The sequence below is a fragment of the Haliotis cracherodii genome, unplaced genomic scaffold (assembly GCF_022045235.1).
Source record: "Haliotis cracherodii isolate W230 unplaced genomic scaffold, xgHalCrac1.p SCAF_37, whole genome shotgun sequence".
Lineage (NCBI taxonomy): Eukaryota > Metazoa > Mollusca > Gastropoda > Lepetellida > Haliotidae > Haliotis > Haliotis cracherodii.
The window spans coordinates 1,268,894-1,283,823 of NW_027266294.1; the positions used below are offsets into that span (position 1 = coordinate 1,268,894).

A 14,930-nucleotide genomic window follows, 5' to 3' on the forward strand; every position below is an offset into this window, starting at 1 on the left:
TGAAAGAAGAAAACAGAATGTTTTTATATTCATCATGAGAGAGTTTGAATAGAATGTAACCAAATTACACTTACACACATACACTTAGTCATCAACCAATGAGATTTTTGAGTTTAAATATTTACATAACCACATCCAATCATCATAGGTGGGTTGTTATTTTTTTAACACGTGATAAACATAAAATCCTATCAACCAGTGAATTTCAAATAGTGACATGCACAAAATCACGCCTATATCACTCATTTCGTCGTCTACCCTCAGAGACAGAAGTTGTGTTCGTAAAAAACAGTGTACCATGTCGGCAAGGTTTGTGCATTTTTTCTTAGTTCACTCAATTAATTTTTATTTAGTAATCACTACAATAGGTATAGCTTTATGATAAGTACTCTTGAGAAATTGATGCTTGCAAGACAATCAGCGAACAAAGAATTTCTTAATGCTGCTGCTGCTGCTTAGCTATAACATGATATTGTCAATTTCTGAACCTCTTCATTCTATCTTTTTAACAGAGTGGGAAGAAAAGACAAATCTACATTCTATTCCTGGAAGCAGGTCATGAAAATGCCGCACACCCTAAACGAGGCGGTCATTCACCAATCTCACGAATGGTTTCCAAATCGTGACGAATGCGTGAAAAACGCCAAGCGCAAGTTTCGAGACGATTTCAACGTCACTAAGCGAGTGATTATAAAAAAATCTTGCTGGGCACTCTCCGCGGACGAGGTCGCCGTGGCGGAGAAGATGAAACTCGTTGAAAACTTGTTGACTTTATGCTACTGTCTTCAACTCACCAAGATGATCAAACGACTGTCTCGTGAATTGTGTTTCGGGTGCATGTTCGATGCAGAAGGTGAATGGGGCCACACCTGCGATATGTCTGAACAACAACTGGTGGAGAAATACTTTAACATGGCATTATCCGACGTAGACGATGGAGAGGTGCACGAGAGCTGGATAAAACTGCTGCTAGAAGACCCAAGTTTTCGAGATGTGAGGGACTTTAACTTGGTCCCGTATCGATGCAAGGACTATCGTGACTCTCAATTTAAAACGTCTCAATGGAAGGAGGGATTGAAAGAACGCGTCGAGAAAATGTTAAAGTTAGACAAAAGAATGTGAAATGTTTTTTCTTGGGACTAATTGAATGAATGTTTTGTTTGTTTATTTTAATTATGATATTGATTTGATAATAAAAATCAATGTTGAAAATTTGTATTTTGTTTGTATTTTATCTTCAGTCACACATAATGAGCGAGTGAGTGAGTGAGTTAGGGTTTAATGCCGTTTTCAACAATTGTTTTCCGTTATACCATGGCGGCAGGGTTTATAGCTGCAGGAGGAAAAGCCTGCATCACCAATGTGGTTATGTGATGCAGTGACACCTGCGAGCTTCGGCCTGGTACCTGCGAACAGACACACAGACGCACAACAACAATGATATAAAACGAAACATCATCCATGATATTCTATCATTACACGATGAGCTCTCGAGAGATAACTTCTGACAAAGTACTAGAAGATTATTATTTCACTCCCAGAAATCCGGGCGCGTTTTTGGGTCCGAGTAAACTCAAAAAGGTGTTAAAAGGTCAATTGGAAGTTCCAGCGAGCAGTGTCAGACGGTTTGTCAACAATCAAGATGCTTACAGTTTACACAAACCCGTCAGATACCGTTTCAAACGAATGAAAGTCAGAGTGAATTCTATCGACGAAATGTTCGACGTGGATTTGGCCGACCTGTCTAGGTTTACGAAGTGGAACGATGGTGTGAGATACTTGCTGGTGGCCATCGACATATTGAGCCGCTTTGCATTCGCCCTTCCGTTAGACAATAAGAAACCCGAAACCGTCTTGAAAGCTTTCAAACACATCCTCGAACAGCGACGTCCCGGGAAGGTGAGAGTAGATGGCGGAAGCGAATTTAAGGGGGCGTTCAAGACGTTTTTAGAAAAACAAAAGATAAAACTCACCATAGCTCACAACGAAAACATCAAAAGTAATTACGTTGAACGTTTTAACAGAACACTGAAATCACTGATCACCAGATACATGACCCACAATAACACCAAACGTTATCTGGACGTTCTGGCGGATTTAGTATCCAATTATAATCACACCCTTCATTCGTCTCTGCCTCATCTCTCTCCTGCAGATGTCGATAAAACCAACGAAGTGAAAGTGTGGGATCACCTCTATCTGGAACCTCTGAGAAAAGTCAAACCCAACATCAAGAAATACTTATTTAAAGTGGGCGACCTGGTTCGCATCTCATACCTCAGGAAACCTTTCACCAAGGAACTCGATCTCAAGTGGACGGAAGAACTGTTTAAAGTGGCTCGACGTTACAAGAAGCAAACGTTCCCTCAGTACAAGCTGAAAGATTTCCACGACGAACCCTTGATAGGTAGCTTTTACGCGAACGAACTACAGAAGGTCGAGAAAGAGGGTGATGTGCTGTGGCAAGTCGACAAAATTCTGAAAAGAAAAAAGGTGAAAGGCAAGACCCATGTTCTAGTGCGTTGGCTAGGGTGGCCCAGTTCCTTTGATTCCTACGTAGAAGAGAGCGAACTGAAAGACCTCTGATGATGGAAAAGTACGTTTTTCTCAAAAGCTCAGACTCCAAAACAACCTCCTTTCCTGAGAATTCACCCTATCATTTTCGAGTCAAATTAAATCAAAGGTTAGTCTTTGACGGATTCTGGGTGGTGTCTTTAGTCGAGCTCAATTTTGGAAAGCTGGATGCGAAAAAAATCCCCAGTGGTGACCCCTACGTGGACGTGTTATGTAACTTATGTGACAGCTCGTTGGTAGGGGAAACTCAACTGGCCTTATTGAGACGCATCGATCTGAGACAGGGGCCTACCTATACGTTTGGTAGTGAATTTACCATTCGTGTCAAATTAAAAGAAACCGACAATATTGAGCTGTATTTAAAGTCGGGGAGTACCTCTACACCGTCATTCTTAACGGAAGAGACCTACGCCACACTTCACTTAAGACGTTATCCTTTTGTGGAGTAAACATGGATGCTTCGCGCCCATTGTATTTCCCCGACTACGCCAAGTTTAAACATTACTTTGACAAACACGCGACAAGGTCATCCTCCAGACTGGTTAATGGGAAGATGCAAAGGATGGTGATTCCAGTTCATCGACAGGCAACACAACAACAAAAGGCAGATCCTCCAACTAAGGTCACTCTCCAAATGACATCCGAATCCCAAAGCGAAGTAGAGAGAGCAGAAGCACACGGCAAAAGAGAAAAGGCTTTAAAACGCAAGGCGGGGGCTAAGTGCGTCACAACCAAGAAGATACGTCGAACTGACAACATCAACGCACCTTCCAAGACGGCTAAAGTGCTCAAGTGTACCCCAGTGAAAGAAAACGACATCTTTAGTTAAATCATGGCCCTGTTGAACGACAAAGAATTCGAGGAACTGGTTCCCGAATCGTTAAATCTCTTCACTCTGCCTCCCTATCAAACCAGCGTTCAGAAACATTACTTCGTCAACGTGCGTCCTCTGAGCCAAATCAACGATTCCACACCTTTGGAATTTCACGTGTCCAATTCCGGAGGCGACTACGTCGATCTGAAGCGCACCCGTCTGCACCTCAATGTCAAAGTCACTCAAACGGACGGTACACCATTAGCAGAAGATGAAAACGTGGCCCCCGTGAACCTGTTTTTGCAGTCGCTCTTTTCTCAAGTCACGGTCTACCTGCAGAATCAGCTCGTGTCTTCCACCAACAACCATTACGCTTACAAAAGTATGATGAAGACCCTGTTGGAGTACGGAGCCGAGGCAAAGACCACTCAGTTGACAGCTCAGCTGTTCTACAAGGACGTAGCCGAACAAAACTCCGACCTGGAGAGCAGCGACGTCACTGGATCTATCAACGGCGGAATGTCATCGAGAGCCTCCTACATAGCGGACAGCAAAGTACTGACCATGTCGGGACCCATCTACGAAGATATCTTCGACATGAACCGGTACCTGCTGAACGAGGTGGACCTGACATTGAAGATGTACAGATCGAATCCTGAATTCTGCTTGATGAGCAGCGTGACCGAGCACGAATTCAAAGTTCAGATCTTGGATGCCTACCTGCAGGTGTGCAAAGTCAAAGTCAACCCCGCCCTGATCTTGGCTCACAACACGCTGTTCGAAAAGACGAACGCTCTCTACCCGTATACAAAAAATGAGGTCAAGGTCACTAGCATCCCCACCACGCAGCAGACTCACTGCATAGACAACGTCTCTAACCCTGTGGCCAACAGATACGTCGTCGGATTGGTGGACAGTTTGAGTCTAAATGGCAGCTATACAGGCAACCCGTTTAATTTTAAGTCGTCCATGCTTAAAAAGATGACGTTGTACATCGATGGGGTCAGTGTTCCGGGTCAACCCACTGAAGCAGATGATGTTGCCTGTTACGTTAACATGCTAGACGGCATGGGTCTGTGGAAGGAAAACAAGGGAAACGCTATCACCAGAAGTGAATTTCTCTTGGGGAATGCCTTGTTCGTCTTCGACATTGATAAAATGTGTGCAGATTCGGAGTACCTGAACCTGGTGAAATCTGGAAGTGTGAGGCTCGAACTTGAATTCAAATGGCCACTCATCACAACGCTGAGTTGCGTCGTCTTGACTCAGAGGAATTCCATCATCGAAATCGACCAGGCTCGCAACGTGTTTGTCAAGTAACTTTCAATTCATCCAAAAGAAAAAAGCAGAGACAATATGAAAGCCTCTCAGCTTTGGTGCGCCATACGGTGTGACCCGAGTTTACAATCTCATGTCATAGGTGTTTTTGCCAAAGATACTTTGCCCACTCTGACACCTGGCCAGCGTGCCAAAGGTGTGGGACTCATTGTCAACACAGAGACTAGCACACGAGAAGGTCGTCACTGGATTGCCATGTATTTCAAAGGGAATAAAGCAGAAATGTTTGATTCTTTATCAGAACGACCCGTGGATAAAGTATTCGATCTTTATTTGAAGTCTGAGAATAGATCCTCTTACACTCGCAATAGAAAGCAATTACAATCTTCAAACTCTGATACATGCGGATTTTTTACATTGTATTATCTGTTATGTAAATTCAAATCCAAATTACGCATGGATGATATTGTACAGCAGTTCGATACAAATGATCATTTAATCAACGATGAATACGTTTCCGCATTTGTTTGTCGGTATTTTAAATATTGTTCAGATTCCTGTTCACGCCATATTCATGAGTCATGTACGAGATAATCATATGACATGGGCATGTAGTTAGTGAAATGCTTTGTTTCATGTCTATATGCTGTGGTAGAAGTCAATAAAACATCAGTTTTAGTCCTCATTGTGTCATGTTGTGTATAAATACCTATGTGAGTAGTCTATCAAAAACAGTTCTGTGGTAAAGAGTGACCAAGACACATCATCACCATGGAAGAAGAATTGAAATGTCTGTTGCCTTTTCAAACCCCTACTACCATATCAGTGGTGGGCGGGTCATCGAGCGGTAAAACATTTTGGGTTGCACAACTGCTAAAAGAAGTCAATAGCATGTTCGACCCAGCACCAAACCTCATTATTTACTGTTACGCTGTTTGGCAAGATGTGTACAGTGACATAGAGAGATCTGTCAACAACAACATTCGATTTCGGGATTCTCTACCAACAGAAGATGAACTAAAATCGTATTCTTTGGAGTCTGACAAGAACTGTTTGCTGGTCGTCGATGATTATATGGAGCAAGTGTGTAAAAATCAGTTATTCTTACGTCTCTACAGTACTTTATCCCATCACCTCGGGATTTCCGTCATAAACATACAGCAATCGGCCTATCCCAAAGGAGAGTGTAACAGAACCATGTCTTTAAACACTCATTACTTCGTGCTGTTGTCCAACCCACGATCGGCACACGAATACAAAATTTTAGCATCACAAATATTTCCGGGTCAAGCGAAATATTTTTCGGATTCCTTCCAGGATGCTGTGAGTAGGAAAAAATATGGGTATCTCGTTATGGATGTGTCGCCCTATGCAGAAGAGGAATACGGACGTTTGCGTACGGGGATATTTCCAGGTGACGTGTGCACGGTGTACTTACCACAGTAAGGAAAAAACAACAACAACAGAAAACAAACCATTGCGCATGACATTGTTGATGTGTGACTAAGAAGTACAGATGTGCTATACCCTTTTGGTTCATTTCACTTTCACCTCACAAACAGAACAGAACTAAGGCTCGAAACACGATGGATGTATGTGGGAGGTTTGATGTCGATTCAGTTACAGACTGCGCAGAAATTAGAGCGCAGTACAGATGTGTACAGAGAAAAGTTTAGCGACAGACTGAAATCCTTCGCTATCTGGCCTCTTCAGATGAAGCAGTCTCCAAAATCCATGGCAGAGGCTGGATTTATATACACAGGACAAAACGACAGAGTCTACTGTTTCAAATGCAAAATTCGCGTACACCGATGGATACCAGAAGATGACCCGATGACGGAACACTTCAGACTGTCCCCTCGCTGTACCTATATCCACATGGTGTGCGAAGAACCCAAGGTCAACAAGGAAGGGTAGAAAAAAGAAATCTCTGTTGGTTTTTTTTTTTTGGGGGGGGGGGGATGCAATAAAACACTATTGGCAAGCATACACCTGTTCATTTGAGAGCCAGACAATCAAACAGTAAACACCATTATGAGTGAACTACTGGAGAAACATTTAACTTTTCTACTGATGCTGGAACAAGCTAACACCAAGCAAAGAAAAGCTTTGCTGACGCATGCATCGCGTGAACAGTTTATGGGTGTTATCACTCTGTTATTCAACATTTTAAGAGGGAATATACACTTATCGGATGAGGATAAAATTCGACTGTCGCGTCACAAGAAGTGCATTCGATCCTTGGCCAGCAAGACAGTAAGTCGACGTGAAAAACGTGAGTTGATACTCGCACATCATTCTGTTCTCCCGGTTTGCATCAGAGCCTATCGAGCATACCTCTCGTCGTCAGCACAGTCGGGAGATAACGTTCATCATGAGCAAACCTTTGGTTCTTCTGACGAGGGAGACGTATCAAAGATTGATGACCAACCGAGAAGAACAGAATCCACAGACGACAGTGAATCAGACAGCGGAGGATCCTCAGACAGCGATTTCTAATAGACTTGACAATGATACATCACTGCCTATTACAGAGGGACAAACTGAAAGAAAGCTCATGCTTCAAGTTCCTGACCAGTTAATCAGAGACATTTCCTCTACGAAGACAATAGGGAGGTTAATGGCTTTGTGGTTGTTCGTCAAAGAAAACATTCTGAGTGGGCAATTGAGTTTGAATAAACATTTACAAGTTGTGATGAGCAATGGAGATGTATTGCATAATTCAAACATTGTGGACTTGATTCGCTATGTCATCACGTCACCCCGTGTTCAAAGCAGACGGCATCCGGAGGGTTACCAGGAATTTCGTAAACTTTTAAGACAATTAAACGTTCCAAAGCATTTCGTGAAAAGCAGACAAAAGGAAGACAAAAAAGAAAAGCGTGTAAAAGCCTTAGTTATCAAGCGTAAAGCAGTTGATGGTGTGCCCGGGAACGCTAAATCGAGAAAGTTAGAAGCTTTTTAATGCACATGAACATGTATATCCATATAGATGATGTACAAGTTGTCGATACAAATTATGCATAACATGAAATACATTGTTTGAAATAGTTTATGACAAACTAATGTTTACTTTTGATCAACATTGATAACCTCTTGATGCTTTTCGTCAATTTTGTTTCTCAATGTATAATTTCATTGTGTTAAATAAAATGTAGATCTCATTATTTTTTTCCGGTGTTGTTTTTAAAAATCCCCTTTCCTCGAGAACACTCCGTTACACAATGGTTGCAGTCTATTTCCAAATATGGGGACTGAAACAGGAGAAGAAATCTACATTTGCTTCCACATGACTTAATTGCAGTTGCAAACTTCAATCCCAAGGTCTTTTAGTTCTACAGTAAAACTCAAATCCCAAGGCATGTTTGTTCTGCAGTAAAACAATGCAGTAAACATCCCATCACTTTGTATCAATGATATGTTACTGAGGGGTTAGATGCTTTACCATCATACTACATTGTCTTTGATTAAGATGGTTCCCGATGTCAATTTGCGTGTTAAGTGTATGCAGTCTTCTATTTTCCAAGGATGGACAGTGATATACAAGGAGAAGTTTAAGTCTACACTGTTTATTCACTGATGACGTCGCAAGATGCGGTAAAGTAACTTTAGAAAGAAAAGAAATATGGACTCTTTGTAGAAAATGTTCAGTGATATAAAATCATTGTTTACCATCCGTGTTGAATAAGCTGTACTTGATGAAAGTTATTTTATTAAACCTACATTCATACATATGGACATTGAGCCGTAGGCATCACGCCCTGGAGTCTGGATCCCGTCTTGTATTAACAGCAGCAGGTGTTGCGGCTATTGTATGCCCCCACGAATGTCAACAGCAGGGTTGCATACCTATTATGCTTAAACCACATCCAAACAACCACATCGTGCTTGCCCCTCCACCAAAAAAAAAAACCACAACAAAACAAAAACGTGTCTGACAGGTTCCCATGTGTCACATTTTTTTCACACAACACTTTCATAAATATGAACTCAGCACTCCCTCAGCAATACAGAATAGGAACTGTGGGCAAATTAAAGAATCCATTTTGTTTATCTGGTTGACTTAAAAACATCATTAGCCATGCGATCTTGGTGTTGACATATGAACGTACACATTCTCGATATTATGTGAAAGTCCGCAATACTTGTTGATATAAGGATGTAAAATTTCACACAAAAAATAGACATCAAATAATTCTTATTAAGTTCATATTGTGCTGTTCTGTTTACATACACAAAATGAGGGCGATGATATGTCACTTATTGCTGTCAGATCTCTTCACATCGACTCAGGATGTCATTAAGCCAGCAGTCAAAATAATGTATGGCATTGTTCTCTTGGGGAAATGCGTATGTGAGCAGAATAGTTCCTCCAATAAATGTCGGTAAGTTAAACACAAGATGTAAGCATTCATCATTGTTTAAGCACTCTTCTCTGGGACAACCCATATCATACCACCCATATCATAAGTTATGATTTAAACATATTTTATTCAGTAAATATTTAGTTAAGTCGCAAGTCTGACAGTCTGATTTTACGACCGGTCAGTTAAATTAAACTGTCAACAACTCGATTGCCAAGCAATATATTTACTTATCAAACATACTCATACACGAACATGCTCTCAATCAATCTCCAATAATTATCAATTGACTTCCAAGTTATCAGGCAACGACCATTCCGTTAGCTAGCTATCGCGGTATTATAATATGTATCTAGCAAACAATGGTTACATGTTCAGTTTAAAGTTAAAACTGTCATGAAATATTACACAATGATTTTGCAAATTCGTACTTTGCAGAGTTATAAATTATGGTTGTAAATTTCACACAGGCGAATTGGTGTTTTTCATATAATTAGTATTGTTCCTTTACAAAATTAGATCCTGATATTCTTAGTATTCATCATGTCTTTATTGAATAGCATATGATAAAATGACACCAGTTTCTTATAAGTGAAACATCTAAGAATGAACACACCCCACGTAGCGTGTTTAGTTTAGAACCGTATGACTAGACAAATTATTCGTTTAAAATATTTGCGTTATTCAATGTCAGTCAGACAGTTGGGTGTGGGCATCTAACAGTGTCGGGACAGTCATCTAGGCCCGCAGTTTGGGTTTTCATTGTCAAAAAACGGGAGGGGTGTTTCAGTTGTATTGGAATTACCGACCATTATTTATTGGATAAAATTCAATACGCGGTACGTGAATTTTGTCTCTCCATTCACGTGTATCACATGGCATGTGTATAGTAACTCATACCATATGTGAACTTCCTACAACGGAGTGGAGCTGTTGTTAACCAATCCCCTCCATTCATAAGCAGGCTCACGATAAATGGCATGTGGTGACCTCAATTTCAGGAGGCTCTCTAGATGTCAGTATTTCACAAAACAGCTACACGGACAAAACAAGGTGTTATGTGTATCACATATACCAACTCATTCGGAGTGTTGTAAAATAAACCTCACTTGTTACCATATAAGCAATATGATCTACTGTTAGATGCGTCGACAACTGTGTACATAGTACACTAACTAAATATGGAAATATTACTATGCCCATTGAGCGTTGTAAAGAAGGTGATCACGTGACTCCCCAGCGAATATGTACTTCCTGACCATTGACAGAGGACACAATACACCAAACGATTAATCTTAAGGTTTTAAAAAGCTAATCATGCTAAATTCAGAATATTCTAACTTTATCTGGAGTAATAGAAATGTATCATGACAAGGGTTAACTAACACTATGCTAAGATCACCTTTTTAAAACCTTAAGATTAATCGTAACTGTTTTTGTCAAAAGAGATAAAAAAAACAATATAAGAATACATTGATCGATGTCTTGACTTTATTAAACAGCACATAGGTAAAGGTAACTACATCACTATGTCTCTTCATTACGATGGTTCTTCAATGGGACGCCATTTGTGGTGCACACATCCTAGAACAAAGGGAACATTGAATTTGTACATGTACTTTTTTTTTCCTAAATGAGAATTCGTTGGATTCATGATAAGATAATAAACTCAATCAAGGTATTTTTTTCATACAAATGCATACATCATGCAGAAACAGACTATAACATCTACAGCCAAAGAATCGCAATGCTAGTACCCAAAAGTTGTGCGCCGCTCGCAAAGCAAAGTATAGTCTGTATCAGAAATCACTTTGTTACATTTCATAAAAAGTAAATTTTCATGACATCACTTTGAGTATTCTATTTCTTGCTTTGTAAAATGTTTAACGAGTGATGTTTTATCAACAACAACAACAAAAAGAAGAAGGATTATATCTGATTTCTGTTGGGTATTAAACTCTACAAATGAATTAGTAAAATAAGAATCTGTTTTAAGTTTAACTGTTAAATAATATGAATTATTTAGTCAAAAGCATGATGTACAAAAGCAAACATAACATTACAAAAATGCTTTACACAAATATGCATTAGAGGTAGACAGATGAGAAAGAAAGAAAAAAGATTTCAATGTAACTAATTACATATCAGTAAATAATTTGTAAAAATATTTAGATTAAAATTATTACTCACCTAAGACTGACTCTGACACAGCAGCACGTCATCTCCATTCTCCTCATTCATTCCGTCTTCAGTACACTTGAAGAATTTTATTCGGTTGAACATTCGATTGGATTTAGACCGACCTTGTCCCTCGAAGATCAAATGAGTTGAATTTTCGAGGGCTTCCGAGTACTGCATATTCAGAAGGACGTCTAAGTCCATGCTCCCCACTTTCTTCACTGCAGGAGACAGTAGAACTTTCCACAGGTCTTCGTCCTTGACACAGATGGATTCGTGAGAGATGATCTCGAGCAAAAGATTCTTTGGTAAATCACTCACTTTACATCTTGTGGCATTTTCGTGTAGGATTCCGTCTGCATTCACCTTTTTCATCAGTTCATGTCGGGAAACGATGGTCACTTTGGGTTTGAACATTTTATTCCCCTCCATGTTATCAGCTACTTCTGATGACAAACGCTTGAGAGACTTGGCCATTTTTGGGGAGGTATGCTGTTACCGACTTTGAGAAAAAGCTCTCTGTGATGATACCAATGGTGGATTGGAGACCAACTGTATCGCAAAAAGATTTGGGCTTTCTTTTTTATATGATTTTGCATGGCTATCGCGAGAAGCGGTACATGCCCCTGTTGACACAGGTGTTGGTCAACTGGTTCACAATAGCTATGCAAATCGTTGTTTTTGACACAAGTCCACCCAAGAGGGAAAACAGTCCCTCCGGTTTCCATTCAACAGAGCTGTTTGTTAAGTAAACAGGCGTGTCCGCTACAACCCAATATTCCTGACACGCCTCTGTTGACACAGCTGTTTCCGTTCAACACAGTTGTTTGCTCAGTCAACAGGCGTGTCCGTTACAATCGAATATTCCTAACACGCCCCTGTTGACACATCTGTTTCCGTTCAACACAGTTGTTTGCTCAGTCAACAGGCGTGTCCACTACAATCGAATATTCCTAACACGCCCCTGTTGACACAGCTGTTTTCGTTCAACACAGTTGTTTGCTCAGTCAACAGGCGTGTCCGCTTCAATCCATTGCACCTAACTCCTAACGCGTCACCCCTGTTGACACAGCTGTTTTCATTTACGAGATTTGTTTGGTAAGTAAACAGGCGTGTCCGCTTTAGCCAATTACACCTAACTCCTAACACGCCACTCCTGTTGACACAGCTGTTTCCATTCAACACAGTTGTTTGCTAAGTAAACAGGCGTGTCCGCTACAACCCAATATTCTTAACACGCCCTTGTTGACACAGCTGTTTTCGTTCAACACAGTTGTTTACTCAGTCAACAGGCATGTCTGCTACAACCCAATATTCCTAACACGCCCCTGTTGCCACAGCTGTTTCTATTCACCAGATTGTTTAAGAACAAGAGTTTTATGCATTAAAACTGAAACACGCTTGTATTTTTTTTTTCGATGAAATAAACGTGAGACATGATATTTTTTTCATTGAAAAATGTTGACAAGTGACAGGATATCGTATACAATTTCTTGAAACTACGTTATTTCACTCTAATTTTTTTTTCATGAAAAATGATTCATGGTAAGGGTTAAACGAGTATTTTTTCCATTGAAATAGGAAACTGAACCGACATTTTGAACTCAAACATCTTTTAGAAAAAAGAATAGAATTTTACAGTATTAAAACGTCATATACCAGACTGGCATACATTACAGTCTTCAACACACGGGTTTCGCGATACCGACTCTATATTTCTCCGAGCTGACCTCTAGCTAGGAGTCAAGACTGTTAACCCTTATTTTTATATATAGTTGTCATGGCAACTAAATGTTAAAAGGAACTTATAAGAGGTAGCACTAGAAGAGTTAAGAACTGGACATGTGGTTTCTATGGAAATTCAACTCACACCCCTCTTTGCCACATGTGACAGTCATTACTACGTGAAATCCATGCATCAATGGAATATGTCTAACAATGACATTCCTTTCCCCGTGAATCACATTTGAACCTCGTAGTAGCCACTTCCATATAGGGACACTCATTACTACGCTTTGTTCTCACTTAATGAAGGACTCATTAACACATTTCCTTCGTGCATTGGAACAACAGACCTCTCATTACCCTTTCTATCCTGTGACGTCATGATTATATTTGACTATGAATGAGTTATTGCACTTATGGATCAACTTAGCCTGAGATGTGGAATGGGGCCTCATAGAACTGACTTGTAGGTCAGGCGCGAGATTCAAACCGAGGACACGTGGCAACCCGTGAGCATTCACGGCAACGTCTTGTTTTTAGACACGTGTTCTACGTTTAACGAATGGTCAAGTAATTAATTGCATGATTGCATCCCGTCAGTTGACCCTTTATTAACGTAATTGAATATCGGGAGATCTTTCTACATGAACCTGTTCCTGGGCTTTTAAATATTACCACACATAGCCCCGCCACTGAATGTGCACAGAGAAATGTCTTCAATGCAAAAAGGTTCAAATGTTCACCACATGTTCTCGCGCCAAAATGGTCTCACAATGACATTCCATTCCGCGTGAGTCAAGACCCAACCCAACCCCGGTCGTAGTAACATGTCCATTTAGGGACATTCATTACTATCCCGTGTTCTACGGTTAACGAATGGTCAAGTCATCAATTGCATGATTGCATTTGGTCAGTTGACCCTTTATTAACCTAATTGACCTGTGACGTCATGCATACATTTGAATATTAATGAGTTATTCTGCATATTAATGAGACACTGACAGTCACGTGACCTTGATGACGTCAGAGCACCACCTAGGTGGTGCTCTAGTTATTAATAAATATCTACTCATTCAACCATAACACTGAGGAATACTTGATTCTGACTGGTCAAACTAGATTTACATCTATAATCAGGTGTCTAATTTCAATACTTTACAATTAAGATGCCTTTTCACAAAAAAAAAACTTGCGTATGAAAACGTGAATCTATTAATCGTCTGCACATCGATGACTGCTTTCTCCTACAGTGTTCTCACAAGCTGTGTCTGTGTTGCACGGATCCTGACTACAAGTCGCCAGGGACCTATTCTAACGAATCAACACGGGGTGTCATCAGTCATAGCCAACAGTTCGTGTTCCAGCATGTTCGTTTTGGCTTAAGTGAATATGGACACACACTTACTTACTTACTTACTTACTTACTTACTTATATTGGAGATTTTACGTGCGCTTTCCGACTGCAGCGTATTTCGCACACGGGCCCGGCCAAGCCAGTTAATGTGTTTCCGAAAAGGGGAAAAAGTTGTTTGGCAATCCAGTAGGGGTGTTTTAGTGGTTGCTTATATAGAATTTTGGAAATTTTTAGATTTGGAAGAAATGCCAAGTGGGTTTGGGGACGAATTAAGGGACCCGAGTATGGAAGTTTTTAGTTTGATTATGTGGTTTGGTTTTGGTAGTTTATTGGGGTTTTAAATGCGATTTATTAGTCCTGTTTTGATTAAGTATACGCCCAAGGCTTTGAATTTTTCTATTTTATTTTGTGGGTTTAGGATTGCTTCTAGAGTAAGAGCCTTATTTAGATTTAGGGTGGTTTGTAGTGTAGTTCGGTGTGTTAGGTAGTGGGTGCAGTGTATGAGTGCGTGTTCCTGGGTTTCTTGTTGTTTGCAATGTTGGCAGGTTCCTGTTGCGTGTTTTCTTATTATTTTGAGGTGGTTATTTAGGTTGGTATGTCCTGTTTGGAGTTTAGTAAATACTCTGTCGATGTTTTTGGACGG

General features: G+C 40.4%; 1 protein-coding gene across 1 annotated transcript in view; it reads left to right on the forward strand.

Annotated features, from left to right (window-relative positions):
• The window catches only part of LOC139477898 (inversin-like), a 47,615-nt gene that overhangs the window by 12,696 nt on the left and 19,989 nt on the right, over positions 1–14,930 (forward strand). The window lies entirely within an intron of this gene.